Raw genomic sequence first — 15,585 nt, forward strand, 5'->3', positions numbered from 1 at the left:
ATTCCATAAAAAAAGTTTGTTTCAGAACTTATGTGACTACCTATTGTGGCAGCTCATCATTCATTGCCTAAAGATATTTTTATAGTTTCAGGAAATGTGATTGCTGAGAGAGAGAACAAGGCATAAACCTAACAATACTATGGCAACCTGTAGCTTTTCTGAAATTAATGGTAAATATGTGGCAATCTCTCCTTAACACAGACACAACATGCTAACATTCAGACTACATCTACACTGAACAAGAAGCTTTTTGTGGATGAGATCTTCCGCAAAAACTTCTTGTGCAGAGCTCATCAACACTGCAAAAGAGCATCAGAAAAGCGATGCACTTTTGCACAAGAGAGCATCCAGACTGCATGGACGCTCTCTTGCAAGAAAGCTCTGAATGCCATTAACAAAATGACCACCTGGGCACCTGTGCTTCTTTCGATAGGCTGTTTTTGCACCAAAAAAACTCTGTTTCCCATCCACATACACCGTTTTGCGCAAGAGCTCTTACGCAAAAAGGAGTTATTTCTCATAGAGGAATACCTACACTGCAAAACCCCCTCTGTTCTGTCGATTCACTGTAAATTTTCTTGCGTTAAAATGTGCTTGAGATGTGGAGGCTCCACTAGTTTTGCACAAAAAACGGCCATTTTTGCACAAAAACTCTGCAATGTAGACATAGCCTCAGTTGTTTGCCCCTAATAAATCTACTTTCATGCACTTCTTTACATGGTTGTCTAAACTCAATTTACTCATCAACAAAGTGAGGACTCACTGTTTAGCATCTCAAGCAAGGAGGTGATGGCTGGTGATAGCTGGCTCTGGAAATTAATCAGTTTGGTGGGCTTTTCTTATTTCATAGCAGTTTATTTTTAAACCTCCTTTATTTGAGACAATGCTGAAGAGGCGGGCATCAGATGTAAACCAGAAGTATATTACATCTGAAAAAACTGCCTACAGAAGCCAAAGTACTTTCAAGTATTCTAAATTTTTAGGTGTGTAGTTTTGTTTTGGTTTTCCATTTTTGATTAATACCTAAAGAGGAATAATTTGAGCTCTTGAGATTTTTGGTTTCAGTATCTCTGATTAGAAAAATGACCCAAATTATTTCAGTTGTTGCCATGGCTAGGAAATTAGATGATGGAGAGCATACTTACACACATTTTATACGTTTATGATTATGACTATCAAAATGTAATATGCTCTCCATATTTTGTCTGAGCTCTACTGTCAATCACATAAAAAATTCTTTCTGAAATGTTACTGTACATTTCAAAATCAAAGAGAAGAGATTCTTATGGCTTCAAAGCTACATCATTATAGTCCTCACTGGTTTCCCTCTAAGCTGCATGGAAGCACAGCTTCACGGGTGATTAATCAGCCCCACCCTGTCAGTCAGCCTCATTCAGGGAGCCCTGAGCCTCTAACTAAGTGGGACTGATTAATCACCTTTGAAGCTGTGCTGCCCCACAGCTTAGAGGAAACACTGGTCCTCACCAGGGGTATGTCTACACTACAGGCTAAAGTCGAGTTAAGATACAAAAATTCAGCTAGGTCAATTGCATAGCTGAAGTCCAAGTACCTTAACTCAACTTTAGGCACTGTCTACACAGGCAGAAGTCGAAGGAAGAACACTCTTCCTTTGACTTTCCTTACTTCTCATGAAATGAGGGTTACAGAAGTCCGAGTAAGAAGCCAGTTATTTTGAAATAATTTTGAAATAATGATCTTGCTATATATACGCGCACTCTGTTATTTCAAAATAACTTCAGTTATTTTGAAATAAATGTGCAGTGTAGACATAGCCTATGATACTAGCATTCTTGCCCCATATGCTTTATAATAGAATCAACAGCCTTCAGTATGCCCCGTTATGGCCAGGAATGCTTCGTCAGGGCCCCGTTTTTTCCTTTCTTCAGAACTTAAACTACACACAGTCTACAGGAAATTAAACATTCCCCACATGGGGTCCATTTTAGCTTCATATCCACTGACCTTTCAGGTCCCAACCCCAGTTTAGCATTTCTCATTTGATAAATTAAAAATAACATAAACTCTCGCCGTCCCCATCCCAGTTTCAGGGAGGAGCAGCTCTAAAGGTCTGTCCTTCTGCCTCCCAGTGTCTCATTCCTGAAGTTTGGCCTCCATGGTGGTGTTTGTCCCCAACTGACTGAGATCCCTGCAGAAGTTTATTCTTTCCAGCAGCCTCTGTAGGCATCGTCACAGCATATAAATTTCTAACATCCCCCCCTTTATTTTCTATGTCGGTTGTGTCTGACATTTTTGCTATTAACTGCCAATGGATTTCCCATCAGTGCTGAGAAATTCTGCCTCACAATGAAAAGTTAAAGGTTTGGATCTGCTGCAGAGAATTAAGCACTTACAGGAAGCAGTTTCTTTTCTGCTATGAACAGTAAAATCTTTAGTGACCTTAAGACATTATACTGGCATACTGAAGGCTCAGTCCTGCCTTCAGCTATGTGGACAATGGGCATCACTCATTGCATGACTTTAGAAATCAGCTATTCCTCTTCCATTTTTTCCATTAGTATTAATTCAGCCATTGCTCTTGTGTTTTTTCACTATGTCTTTAGAAGATAGAGTGTGCAATGGATGGGACTGTAGTTTTTATGCAATTTAAATTGAAATATGAATTATAGGTGCACGGAGTAAATAGTGATCCAAAGAAGAGCAGCCTAAACTTTTTTACCAAATTTACAAATATCAGCTAAACCCGTACTTATGTGATGCATGTAACGGGATACCATATTAGCACCACGAGTGGTTCTAAGATAGTTGGAGAAATTGTTTTTGTTTTATTCTGCTATAAGAGCGTATGTTCAGATGTTGCCTTGGCACACCCACTTGATACAATACGTATCAGTCTCTTCATTGTTAGAGCAGACATGGGGTGGTGGTTTTGTGACAATCCTGTTGACTATTTAAAAAATGTTAGGGGGAACTAAAAGTGCTCACCAACCCTAAAACATTTTTACACCAATTATTGCTGGTATATCAAAACACATAAACATATTTATAGTATTTTCTATATTCCTGTTTCTCATGAAGCATGAGAGAATATGTTTATAGACTTCTTGTCTTAATTGCATATTTTCTTCCTCTAGGGACATGGCTCATGCCCTGAAAAATTTTATAATTGCTCATCTGAATTTATAAATTTGTCTGATATGGATAATCTACTATTTCAACAGATTTTTGTTACAAAGATTAAAATGGCAGACATAAGATTTTAAAGAAAGGAAACAGGAAAAAAACAAGTCTTACTTGGGGGTATGAAGAATTGTTATGAGAAAATGCTGCAGACGTTCAACATACTCATTTTTTAAAAACATGAAAGACAGTGGCTTTGATTGTACATATGTAAATAATGAAGGATGAAACTAAGATTTTAAAATGTGAACATTGACACTACAGGCTAAAGAGAGAGCCTTTGCTATCAAGTGAATGTAAGAAAAGAGCCATTTAGGTTGGATTTGAGTGTGTTCTTAGCTTATGAAATGTTCTGCTGAATAAAAAAGTTGTTGCTATTGGCATTAAAAAATGTAAAGTATAGATATCTTAGTGGAGATCCAGAACAATTATGTCTGTAATTGCTGAGAGACTGACTTCTTCTATTAGAAGGTAGGGATTGAGCTAGCAGAGGTAGAAAGGAGTTTTTGTAGGTGGTGATTGGCTAAATTCCTACTAAATCGATAATAACACTTGTCAGATTTAATTGTACTACCCCTACAGTCTTGGGTGAGTATCTTAAACTACTATTTAAATGAAATTAAAATAGATGAACCTAGAAGTTATTAATCTCTTTGGTTCCAAATTATCTTTCTCTCTTGATTTAAAGAATATTTTCTATAGACATTATCAATTGTCAGCATAGCTATGGTGTAAATTGCTTTTACAAGGTCAATAAAGGATCACAGAAATGCTTGACAGGCTTCACAAAGTTGTTGCTATGAAAAGGTTACCCTTTTACATTTTTCAGTGAGTAAGCAGAATGGTTTAATCATGGGTCAGGGGGCTTGAAGTAAAGGGTTCTGTTCTCGCTCTGCCATAAACTTTCTCTGTATCTGTGAGTTATCAACACTTTTGATAGGTGGGAGCCGAAAGAAATTCTCAGGTCTGTGTATTTGCTGGAAGTGTGTATAACTAATGCAATCTCTACCTCTCTCTGTGGCTTATGTAAAACGGGGATGATGATAATTCTCTGTTGCCAGGAGTGTTGTCATGTTATTAACATTTGTATATCTGAAGGGGGGGAGGTGTAACGTAAAAGCAAAATGTGTGTTTCTTAAATAAAATAAAAATCTAGAGTATATTCCATACGTTGAATTGTGGCAAAGATCTGTCAGAATTTAAACTCTAAAATCTAAAGTCTCTGATAACTTTATATAACATTTATCATTTCTATATGTGAGTCTGTTGCTTGTACTTTTCATAAAACAGTAGGAACAAAGTAAATCTAATTATGCAGTAAGTGAATCCTGTGATACACATATCAACACGAAGGGGCAGAGAAGTTACACCAAAAATCATGGTTGCTTATTAAAATTCTTTCCTGAACTTGTGCTATTCTTTAAGATCTTTCATAGCTTTAGTTTATGTGAATATACCTGTTAATTTCTGTCAGATTTTTCTTCTCTTCATGGTTTGAAAGAGATACCTGCCACTCATACAACTTAAGTTCAGTACATAAAAATCTGGGTTAAGTAGCACTTGTACGTCACAAATGAAATGAGCTAAGTTACAAAGGATTTTAAGTTTCCTAGAAAAGGTTCAAAAGTCACATCTTTAATGTAAAGGGATTGCACAAATGCATAATTCCATTTAATGCAGCTGCTTTGTTATTGAAAAATAAGAGTTTTGGATCAATCTACTTCACAATTTAATCAGGTTTTCTCAATTGCTCTGAATATTTCCTAAGGCACTGCTGTAAAATGATATAGCTACTTTCATTTTCATCAAAGACCAGTAATAAACATGAACATCTAAATTTTTTGGAATATATGGCCTCCCAAATATGTTAAGAGCAACTGTTAACCTATTTGTCAGTTGGTTCCTGAAGCCATCTTCTAGAAAGTATTTTAGTAACATTGTAGTTATTTAGTCAGCCCCTATTTGAGGGGAATTATTTATGTTCATACACTGAACTTTGAGGACTAGGAGACCGTACTCATAGTAATATGGCATTTGGTTGTTTTTCACCTCTGAAAAACTAATAGCAACAAAATTCATATCTAAATCTGAAACTCAAACATCTGCTGGTGTTCAATTGTGAATGTTTGGTCTAAACCTGTTTCTATTAACATCTGATTTTTAAACATGAAGAATGACCTGTAATATATTAATTTCTTCATCATTTTGCACAATAAAAATGATGTGCCATCTTGCATTTTTGACACACAGCATAAAAATAGTCATGCAATGTGTCTAAGTACAACTATTATTATTTTAGTTTTTGAAACTTTAAAAATGCAATATAGGTGCCTAATCAGTGTGCTGGTTGCTTACCCCATAAATTGGGGGAGGGGGGAGAGAGAGGGGAGATTTCTCATAGACATATCCACTTTAGTCCATAACCTTCTTAATATCCTTGAAGACTGAGGTGTGAGGAGAGGGGAGAAGGAAGAGGTTCAGGAAGACCAAGGGCCATTCGCAGAAAATACTGCCATCAGATCTCTCTCATTTATACTCTGAGTACCCCTGTTGAACTCGACTGGCAGTAGAGGAGAGAGAACCTCTCAGGCTCAAGAATAAACACCAGATTGTCAAGTGGAAAACAGAGCAGATCTTTGAGATGTAAGGAACTGGTGTATCTTCTCTGTGGAGTGTTTTTTGTTCATTGTTTGTATTTTTGTACTAGTGTACACTGGAGGTAGACATTTAGTTAAATGACTTATGCCATAGGGCTGAGTCAGTGGAGCAGCCAAAGCAGTTTTTGAGGTTTTTCAAAGAACCCTTACAAGTGGAAACTGAAGCAGGAACTCTGCATGGCCACTTCAGAGGGCACTGAGGAGGCTGATTTTGATTCTATGCAATGTCAATAACTTCAGCAGGCTGATTGTGGTTTAGTCAATGAAAGATCTAATTCAAAACTTTTGAGAAAAACTTCTCTTTTTTGCATTCATGGGACCACTCTTCTGTTCTATAACTTGAACATGAGTGAGGGTGTATCTAGACTACAGGGATTTTTCGAAAAAAGTGGCCTTTTTTTGAAAAATCTTTACCTGCATCTAGACTGCTGCCGCGTTCTTTCAAAAGTAAATTGAAAGAACGCAGCAGTTTTTTCGACCACGGAAAACCTCGTTTTACGAGGAAGAACATCTTTTTTCGAAAGTGCTCTTTCGAAAAAAGGTGCCATGTAATGCAAACTGTGCTTTTTTGAAAGAGAGCATCCAGACTGCCTGAGTACTCTCTTTCGAAAAAAAGGCTTGCTTTTTCGAAAGTACTGATTGTAGTCTAGACACTCTTTTTCAAAAGAGGCTTTTTCGAAAGATTATTTCAAAAAGACTCTTTCAAAAGAGGCTTGTAGTCTACACTTAGCCTGAGAAAAACAATGTTAGCTAAATCACTCTGAGAACAAACGTTGTTAGTTTTTACGGGTTTGTGTTCCCAAGGATACAAAGTGCACACATGGCTATGGTCTTGATATAGTAAACTATTATAGGGTTGGGATTTTATTAGGGAATGCATGCATTTATGAAAACAGTATATAACTTTGCATTATCAAAACATCTGTAAGTTGAGATGAGCAAACCTATTAGGCAGTTATCATTGTTCACGCTAGTCTCTCCAAAACTGATTATGTTGTCTGGTTTTTAGTACAGCAAAGGAAAACATTTCCTCCAAATTTTTTTAATAACCAAGAATAATAGAAGTCATGCTCCTTTATAGGAACTAGGAAATTAACAAAAAAAGCATTTTCTTACTAATCAAGTAAGTTTAATTTTTTCTTTGATATGAGAGGATGACTTCAGAACTATTAGAGAAAAAAATATACAATTGCCAAGAAAATACAGCTGACTAAAATGATCTTCCAGTATAAGTGATTTTAATGTTTATGAAATTTAAGAGATGTAAGAGATGTATATTTTAGCAACATTTTATTCTTTCTCACACAAGGAATACCAGTTTATTTTGTTCTTAAAAGTACAGCACCTAGTAGGATTGTGTTCTCAATTATAAATTAAAAAGCCTAGGAAAATGATACTTGAGCAACCAAAACCAAAAATTATTCATTTCATCCAATTACAATTAAATTTATTTTCCTTTAATATTAAAAGAATCCAGATGATAGCACTCCAGTAACAATATATAGCTATTCAATTAAAAATCTCACCTCTTGCTTTTCTTCATGTAATCTGGACACTAATTCAGGGCCTAAGGAAGGACAAACTATATCAACAAAAATCTGTTGCAGCTTGCCCTAGTGTGATAGTACTGATACTTCCAATAAAGGAAAACTAGAGTAGCATATTATTTCTTGCCCCCAATATATTCCATAGCACTGCTGACTATTTCTGATTAACCTGGATTCTCTGGCTGGAATGCAGCATTCATTCATTGGCTCAGAAGCTCTGGCAATGTTTTGCTTCTCAGAAATTGGCACTGATCTTGCCCATTGGCTTTGATAATTAAATTGTACACCTGTTAAAGAATAAGCACCAGATTGTTAATGATTCTTGGACATCATACTGTTAGTAATTTTCCAACAATATTTCTCTTCCAATTAGCAGTATATTTTTGTGTACATCTAATTGTAAGACAAATTGTTCAAGTGTTCCACTGTAATATATTGGTAAATCCTTAAGCATCAGTGTTCTAAACCGATGTGGGAAAACTGTTGAAAAAGATAAGCGTTTTTAATGAAGGCTTCAAGTTATGAGCTCACTGTCAGTCTTAAAAAGGCATATTTAATTGAACAGTTTTGTTCCAAAAGATCTCATGAATCCATATAAAATAAATTACTTTGTGGCATGATAATGAACTAATTTGAAATCTGTCATATCATATTCTCAGTGAAAAATAAGTTGGCTTAATTGCATTAACAACTACATGTTATTGAGTCACTGTGAAAAAAGATCAAATATGAATGGAGTGTATGTAAAAAAAAATGACAAACTGCCATTGATGAATGTAGTTACTGATTAGACTTTCCCTCATAATAGATGTGATAGTATAGTCAAATCTATATAAAAATCTTATATTGCATGTTGCATTACTAAATGCGTCATTACTAGAAGCATCAGCCTTCTGTTGCAGGCAGACCATACGTTCAATCCTGCTCACTTTGTGATATTTCATAAATTCATTGGTGACACAAATATTAAGTTCAGAAGTGACCTATTCACAAAACATATTTTAATTTTTTTTTTTTTATTTTGGTGAGGCAGATTATGGATCAGAAAAGCAGAGTTCTGATTGGGTAGGTATTTTTTGAGCTGCATGAAAGCACCTGGCAGACTTTCCCAGCTTTGTGTAGATCCAGCTACCATTTTTAAAGCTGACTGAGTAGGTGGAGTGAAGGGAAAAGCAAGAAGTCCCAGAAAGCAAAAAGGAGTGTGCAGGTGGAGTTTGTGGAGGAGGCACGGAAAAGAATTCTGAATGCTCTATAAAGGAGGGCAGGTATGCCTTGCAGCATTATTAAGGACATCAGAATTTGCATCTTCTCCATGCTGTTAATGATCTCAGTAGTGTCCTCAATAAACTCCTGATTTTCTTTTCTGTCCTGCCTTTTAGCTTCCCTCCACTACTTAAATTGTCTTTTCTCTGCATTGGAGAAGTGCAGAGCCTCCTGGAACAGGTCATCTTTGCTTTGTCTCGGGTGCATTCTTATCTAGTAGCGATGCCTGGCCAGTGTGTATGGGATGTTCCTCCAAGCCACATCTGTGAAAGCACAAGAAACAATGCACAGAAACATGATTGTTAAGTTCATGCACAGTATTGAAACATTTCAGTGAAATAAACCCCTGATAATAACAATCACTTTCTCACTGACTCTTAGCAAGCACACATCTCAACCAACACCCAAAGCTCAGGCAAAATACAGGACTATGTAGCACTTTAAAGACTAACAAGATGGTGTATTAGATGATGAGCTTTCGTGGGCCAGACCCACTTCCTCAGATCAAATAGTGGAAGAAAATAGTCACAACCATATATGTAAGTGGGGGAATGATCCCGCTATTGTGGGGAACTTTCCTGGCTTCTATACACCCCGGTGAAATGAACCAGCGAAAGGATCTGAGTCCCCGCTCCCACTTCCTTTACCCCACGGCTCCCTGATCCTGAGGGCTCCCCCTCCTGCTTCCTGAGTAGCAGAGCCCTTGAAACCCCAACAAGGCTGGGCCCAGGTTTCCTGGGGCTTAATCCCTGACCTTGTAGTCACTAGGGGCAGGAGTTAGGGTGTCCCCACTCCGAGGTGCTCTCTTTACACTGCAGGCCTTCTTGGCCCAGTGATCACTTCATAAGGTTCAAAGCAAATACAATTTATTAAACAACAACTGATTAAAGAGAAAAGAATAAGAAAAAATGAGAATGGTTAAATGAGAACACACAGCCCTGCTCTGTAGCACAGGGACATCAAAACAGCAGTTTGCAGAATGTAAGGACAGTCCACAGTATCTTTCTTAGAGGCCCTGGATATGCTGCAGGGGGGCTACACGCAGGACACGCTAGCTCTGGTAGTGACCACACAGTCTCAAGCTCAAAGTGGCCAGACCCCTCTCCCAGTCCAGAGCCTTTCCCCACACTTTGCTGGTCCCAGGTGCTCACCACATCCAGCTGCAGGCTGTGCTGCTTGGCCAGTTCCAGCTCCTTGTGTTGCTTCTCTGTTCCTTTTGGCTCTCTGAGCACTGCCAGTCTGCTGCTCAACACAGGGTCTGCACTCTCTGTGCTGTGTATGCCTGGCTCTGCTGTTGCAAGACAGTCTCTCCACACAGCTTGTACTCCTGGCCTGTCTGTGTCTGGTTCTGTCGCTGCAGGACTTCTTCATACAGCTTGCACTGCTCTTTCAGCTCTCTGTCTTTTTAGGACCTCTTCTGCACAGAGCTTGTTTGTTCAGAGAGAGAGCCAGAACAATCCCAGCTCACAGGGAGGACGGGGCCTGGCCTCTCCCCTTCCTCACTGGCCTATCCAACCTGTCAATCAGGCTGAGCTGGAGTATTGGCTGCTTTCCATCGTCTCTGGGGTCAGTCAGCCTCCTGAACCCTTCCCCCTCTGAAAGTGGGAGCTGGCAAACCAAAAAACTCCCACAGAGTTTTAGTAAGGGGTAACAGTCCCCTTACATATATACCAAAGGATACAATTTAAAAAAAAAGTGCCTCAGACACTTTGCCAAAGGATCAATGCCCACAAAACAGATATTAGACAGGATCACAAAGAAAAAACAGTTTCTTGCCATTTCAACCACAAAGGACATTGTCTCAATGACTTAATTACCTGCATCCTGCTTCAAAAGCCTTTTAAGACTGCACTTGAAAGAGAATCCTCTGAACTGTTATTCATGCTAAAATTCAACACTTTACACCTGAGTTTGAATAAAGGATCTAGTTATCTTACCCATTACAAAGATAGCTTCCCCACTTATCACCTCTAATATCATTAGCTCACAGACATTTACCTCCTCCCCCCCCCCCCCGCATTCCCCTTCTGTTCTGAAATTTGATTTGTCCTTTTCATATGTGTTCACTTTTTTTTAAATTGTATCCTTTGGTATATATGGTTGTGACTATTTTCTTCCACTATTTGATCTGAGGAAGTGGGTCTGGCCCACGAAAGCTCATTACCTATGAAACCATCTTTTTAGTCTTTAAAGTGCTACATAGTCCTGTATTTTGCTTCAGCTACACCAGACTAACACGGCTACATTTCTATCACTATTCCCAAAGCTCAGGGTGTGTTGGCTGTAAGGGGAGGAACTCTATATGGGGAAAGAACACTCTTCAAAGTTTGTGGTGCAGCTTTCTCACACTTTTCCTTGGGTCACTGTAGCAGATATCTCACTGCTGAGGGTAAGCATGGAAGCAATGGTACATCTGTTTCTTGTGGCTTCCACCCTGGTCCCTATGCTGCTTGCCTGGTACCATTTCCGTTCCTTCACAAGTGATTGCCAAATGGCATGGGAAAGTGTCCTGCAGTGGGAAGTGGGGGAGGAATAAAGCAATTCTGACAAGGACCTCAAGGAAACTTTCCTAGAGTCCTATTGGAGTAATCCCATGAGATCTTGGTATGCATCATATCCTGTTCCACCATACTGATTAGCTGCACATGGAAATACCCAGCTCATAGAAACACAGCCAGCCTTGTATATTTCTATACCTTCAACCCATCTCTATATTACACAAACCTTACAAGTGTCTTACAGCAACTTATAAGTGTCTCCTTGTTCACCAGCTTCTTGTTCACCAGAGAGAAATTGCTGAGACTGGTTAGACATCTTCAGAGTGAAGAATAGTTCCTGGTTGCCTGCCTCACTGGGTGACCTCACTGGGAGTTTCTCTTCATCATCCAACTCTACCTCTTCATTAATGATTTTGTCTTCCCGACTAGGTCCTCTTACCACTCCCTCCAGGCTTACAAAAGTATCCATGGGGCTCTTGGTGGTGGCAGTGGGGTCACCACTGAGGATAGCATCTAGCTCCTCATAGAACCTGCAGGTGCAGCACCAGAATGATGTTTTACCTCCCTTACCTTATGGTATACCTGCCTCGATGCCCGTATCCTCACTCTGCATGGCCGCACGTCCCAATCACAGCCCTTTTCTCACAAGCCCATAGGTATCAAAACCCCTACAGCTCAAGAACAGCTGCAACCAAACAGCCTCCTCTCCCTATATACTAAGCACATTCAGCATCTCCATGGCAGTCCAAGCAGGACAGCGATTGCAGCACTAAGTTGCCATGGTCATCTGGGATGATGCAATGAGACCTCTCCACACCAGGCCGACAGCAAATAGAATTTCAAAAATACTCCTTAGGTGCCCCTACGGGGAAGGGGCAGATGGCTCTACACTTGGCTGCACAGCAATATAGTTCAAAATGCTGACCAAAGGAATCAGAATGGGACACCTCCTGGAGGCAAATTACAGTGATAAAATCAAGCCTGGTATCTATTCTGGCAATTATCCACAAAATTTTGCACAAAAAACTCTATGGCTCTCATTGGGTGGTTTTATTTTGTTACCGAAATAGGGCATTTTTGCTTCCTAAAGTTCCATCACTGTGTGTAGGTATTCACTCTTTTGTTGACAAAACTCTTTAGTGTAGAAAAGACCTTTAGTCTAGCTATTCCTGGTTGATCTCATTGTCTACCTCTCCCCCTTTTTTAAGTTAGGGACATTGACTCTTGGCTTCTTCAAATTAGAAAATTTAAAGCATACCTGTTTAGATTTCATGAATTTCTATTCTCATTTCCTTTAATTTGGGGGGTTTGCTACTCTAAGAATGTCTAATATGTTAGATCAATTTCCATTGTTGCCATTTGGACAGTTGTATTGTAAAGACTGACTGGAAAATAATTATCATCTTCTGTTCCTAATTTTCTACCATTATTTTAAAGACTACCGTTTTTGTTCATTTTACTTTTTTTTAAACTTCTAACATTTTAAAAATTCCCTTTTTGTTATTGTGGTCAATGACAGATAACTTTTGCATCAGTGAGTGCCCATTGGGAGACTTGCCAAGTATCCAAAGCACACACCTAATCTACATATAAATTTATGTCGGATTTTAATCAAAGGAAAGCACAGTTATATCTTAGTCATATGAGTATATACAGTCCTTCAACAGATACACACAAAAATATATATCAAAGATTGCAGGAGGAATATAAAAACAAAACTTCAGAAAGCTTTCATTTTATTGTTTTAGGAGTCGAACTATATAATCAAAGAAATCTTGATGCTTTAATTACTTTCTATTTCTACAGTGCTATGTATGTGCAAGGAGTTTTATGGAGAAATTAAATAATTGGATTCCTGCTCAGAGAAGCTTAAAATTTTATTAAAAGTTATTAAGTGATCACTAGAAAAAGGAAGATGCTCTAAGTAAAAGATCAAGCTTATAGCTGAGTGAATAATAGATTTTGTGGTATGCTGGCAACACTCAGAATATTTTTAATGGTTTTGAGATTTCTTAAAATAATCAGTATTATCCAAAAGACCAAGTAAGTTTTATTTCAGGTAAAACAAAACAGTTCATTTGGAGTTTAAGCATTTTAACATATCTTTTTAAAATAAAATTAAAATTAAGAGAAATTTTGAAATAGCTATTTCAAATAAAACATCTAAATCTTTAGAAAAATGTCATAAGATTTCATTTTTTAAAATACATTTAGTTTTTTCAAATAAATAATTCCGCAAAATTACCAAATTTTGAAATCTTAGTGCAGTAGCTATGTTAATCTGTAACTTTAAAAACAACTAATAGTCTTGTGGCACCTTAGAGATTAATAAATCTATTAGCTCATGAGCTTTTCTGGATAAAACCCACTTCATAGATAAATGTGAGTGGAAATTACAGAATCCAGGGTATGTATGTGTGTATATATAATTTGTTAGTCACTAAGGTGCCATAGGACTCCTTGTTTTTAAATTTGGAAATGTTGTAATGGCATAAAATCTGTATTTTTCACCCACCAAAAAAAAAGATTGTCAAAAAATTTCACTTGGCTGTAGTCAAGGCGTTTTTAAATATACATTTTGTATTTTCTGTTGGTTAATCTTTTCCTTTACACATGTTGAAAGTAGTGAGCAATACAGCATACCTTTCCCAAGACATGCGCATACATCATGGTTTCCTCTACCATTTGAGTTAACATAATATGGTACCATTAAGAAGACTGAACACAAGAAGCAAGCAGCCTAATCTTCTGCAAATCTAAACAAATTTGTTTATCTGAGTGATTGGCTGAATAAAAAATAGGACTGAGTGGACTTGTAAACTTGGGGGTTGTACATAATTCTATATGCTACTATCATGATAAAGAGGTTGCACCACAGAACTTATATTTAGATTAATTGAAAAATACTTTTTTACAGGACAAATATTTGTAATTCATTTAGCATTGCACAGTTAGTGTTCTGTGTTTTTAATTGAAAAAAATGGAAAATTCAGAAAGCATCCAAAATATGTAAATTAATTGTATTGTATTACTATTTAGCAGTACAGTTAATTTCATGAGTAATTGCAATTATTTTTTAGTTGCATAATTAATCACAATTAATGTTAGTGTCTTGACAGCCCTACTTCTTATGTTGATTATCTCATTATTTTCTTGTGTTGTCTTTGTCTGTTGCATCTACCTTTTGGGTCTTGTTTTATACTTAGATTTTTAAGTACTGTTCAAGGCAGAAGGCTTTTATGCTATATACTTGCCAGAGCCAGCAGAATGGGGCGATGAGCCGTAATTAAGGACCCTAGATGATATGGCAATATAAATAATGTGACTGGGCCTCTTCTTTCATATATCCCTTGATCAACAGTGAAATAGTTATAATTTAAATTATCATATTAATTCTTTTGAATTAACACCCCATTTTAATGTATAGAGGCATCTCAGACCTATTTATTATGTTGTGTGCAGACTAAGACAGTTATTACTGCAAACGCTATGGCTATGACTATGACTTCTAGATAATTAATTTCTTAAAATGAAAGCTTAGATTCTGTAGTACAAGATGGAAGCCTCCAAACAAAAGGTATTGACTTGTAGAGCTATTACAAGGTGGCCCAATGGGATCCCTGAATTTTTAAGCACTTATTAATTCAGTAGAGAATATGTAAAGTTAGAGGAAGCAAAGTTGTGGAAGAAGGCTGAAACAGTGGAAATCATAAAGACAATAGTTAAGTTCTTTTCTTGGGCACATTTTTAGCAAGTTCTTAAGTCGGGGGGAGGTCAGGCTACTAAAACTCTATGAACAAGCTTCAGCTTCGGAAGTTTATCTTGACAAACATATTTGGTCTTTCTCTTAAGCTAAAAATATAAGTCATTTTAGGTATGGCAGTATTTATGAAAAATTCAAGGCCATTGTAACATTAGTCACCTTCAAAACTCCAAACAACCTGTTAATATTTCTCAATTGAAAATTCAGTATACCTTATTAAAACTTTTCTTCTCCTGGAAAATTAAACTTACCAATTTCTCTTTTATAGGAAGGGGGAAAAGGTATACATTTGGTGTATTAATCTAGCAATATTGCAACACATGTTCCATGCCCCAAAGCAAGAATTACCACCTGTGTATAGCAGATCTTCCTATTCATTGTAGGCTTCATTTGGGAATCTATTATTGTAAATTCGTAATGTAAGCAACATGATCTAATCTGGTTCACTGTGGTGACAATAAATCATGATGCTGAGGCCTCGCTTTCTCCCATAATATTTTCTCCTGGGATATGACACAATGATGCTGAATTATTTTTTTCTTTCCACTTACCTGCCTATGCAATGAGCAGTGATGCTCATTCATTCTGACTGGTAAGGGAGCACTACACAGAGAGAGACATTATATATATTTAATGTGGGATAGTCCCATGAATTCCAGGGTCTCCACAAGGCATTGAGCATATGTATAACATTGTGG

The 15,585-nt window shown here is 37.4% G+C and overlaps 1 protein-coding gene and 1 long non-coding RNA gene across 4 annotated transcripts in view; one reads left to right on the forward strand and one right to left on the reverse strand.

Annotated features, from left to right (window-relative positions):
* LOC142827133 (uncharacterized) overlaps window positions 1–7,477 on the reverse strand; it is a 66,931-nt gene extending 59,454 nt beyond the window's left edge. For all 3 annotated transcript variants that reach the window (XR_012901580.1, XR_012901581.1, XR_012901582.1), the window contains exon 1: window positions 7,343–7,477. This is a non-coding gene — a long non-coding RNA (uncharacterized LOC142827133). The remainder of the gene's footprint in view (window positions 1–7,342) is intronic.
* Window positions 1–15,585, forward strand: part of CCDC102B (coiled-coil domain containing 102B) — a 333,694-nt gene that overhangs the window by 292,499 nt on the left and 25,610 nt on the right. The gene's annotated exons all lie outside the window — the stretch shown is intronic.

The sequence above is a fragment of the Pelodiscus sinensis genome, chromosome 2 (genome assembly GCF_049634645.1).
Source record: "Pelodiscus sinensis isolate JC-2024 chromosome 2, ASM4963464v1, whole genome shotgun sequence".
Lineage (NCBI taxonomy): Eukaryota > Metazoa > Chordata > Testudines > Trionychidae > Pelodiscus > Pelodiscus sinensis.